The sequence below is a fragment of the Chaetura pelagica genome, unplaced genomic scaffold (genome assembly GCF_000747805.2).
Source record: "Chaetura pelagica isolate M959 unplaced genomic scaffold, ChaPel_1.0 scaffold215, whole genome shotgun sequence".
Taxonomy (NCBI): Eukaryota; Metazoa; Chordata; class Aves; order Apodiformes; family Apodidae; genus Chaetura; species Chaetura pelagica.
In genome coordinates, this window is record NW_009953206.1 from 463,053 (window position 1) to 464,588 (window position 1,536).

Here is a 1,536-nt window from a genome sequence, read left to right on the forward strand (position 1 = left end):
CCCCCGCCCCGGGGAAACCGGCCAGCGAGGATTTTGGGGGGGAAAAAACAGAGGAGCAAATCTCCCAGCGCTGTTTTGCGGCCCCGGGGTGTGTGCGGTGATCCCTGGTGACATCTGTCCCCCCGAGCCGCTTCCCCCCGGAACAGCCCCCCCAGGAGCCCTGACCCGGAGGGTCTCGGGTCGCAGCCCCGGCTCTGCCCGGGGGAACAGGAACCTCCTTGTTCCTGACATTTCACTGCTCGGAGCTGCTGCCGAACGTCGGCAGCGCTGGGAAACGGGGCTCCGGGACGGGGGGAACAGCAGCTTTGTGAGGAGGAGACTGGGAACGAGATGAAGTTGTTCTTTTGTTTGACATCGGTGTAAATGAGTAACCCGTGAGGAGCAGGAGGTGCCAAAGCTTCAGCCCGTAAATCTTCCAGAGGACCCAGAACCGGGGGGGCCGAGCACGGCTGCTTCAATCATATTCATGAACCGAGGGGGTGAATTAGAAACTGAAAACACTGGAGAGGCTGATCCTGCCGGGGCAGGGGGCTCGGGCTGCCCCACACGGGCACTCCCAAACCCAGAGCCACAGATCTTCTTCTTCTTTCTATTATTTTTTTTTTTTTTGTCCTTTTAAAAAAAATTACTTCCTGTCTCCAGTCAGTTCCGGGCCTGCTGGGCAGGGGTGGGAGCACAGCTGGGCTGTCTTCCCTCTGCACTGGGAACCTGATGCATCAGGAACTGAGGAATGACTCCTGAGCGTTTTAATCTCTGCTTCCTCAGCGCCTGGTTAGTGTCCCTAGTGCTGGTGTTACAGTTCCAGGGATCAGGAATGGGTGTCCCAGCTCCCTGCCACCAGCTGGGAGCTGTGCAAGGGATGGCTGCAGATCCTGGTGCTCCAGGATCCCAGAATCCTGGAAGGGTGTGGGGCCCACCCAACACTGGGTGTCCTGGAGAAATTCCGTCTCACTCTGCTGCTTCCCAAAGAATTGCAAGGCAGCATCTCTGCCACTGTTGGCCAGGGCTTCAACAGCAGAGCTGCCAGGCTGGGCTTTGCAAGACACTAATGAGGTTTCCTTTCTTTTTTGGGGTGATTCCCTAGTGGATTTTGCTCTGAAGGTGGTCCAGTGGTCGGAATCGGAGACGGTTCGACTGCAGCTCTGGGACATTGCAGGTATGTTCACACTCAGCTGCTCAGGAGCAGAACTTACAGCTCTCAATATTTTGTCCCTGGGGTTTTTATTATTATTTCTCTCTTTCAATAGGAGTCTGCTACAAAAATAAGCCCTCAAAGCCTGTTGGTTCAAGGGACAGCACTTCTCTGGTTTGCAGCTCTGCCTTTGGTTTGCAGTAATAATTTAAATATTTAATCAAAAGTCCATCTGCAAAGGGCAGCACAGCTGAGAAATCCTTTCCAGCCTCTCCTTTCAGTTGCAAAGCCACAGCAGAGAGAATGGGGAAACCAAGTCTTTTGTAGCTGGATCTGTAACTTCTCAGCTCTGAGTCTTCTGTTCAAATCCCAATTTCTGGCACGACAGCCAGGAATGCCTGACC

General features: G+C 54.2%; 1 protein-coding gene across 1 annotated transcript in view; it reads left to right on the forward strand.

The window, feature by feature from the left end:
- Positions 1–1,092: 1,092 nt before the first annotated feature.
- RAB29 (RAB29, member RAS oncogene family) overlaps positions 1,093–1,536 on the forward strand; it is a 12,130-nt gene continuing 11,686 nt past the window's right edge. The window contains exon 1 of the mRNA XM_009997499.1: positions 1,093–1,156. The gene's annotated coding sequence lies outside the window, so the exon portion shown is untranslated. The remainder of the gene's footprint in view (positions 1,157–1,536) is intronic.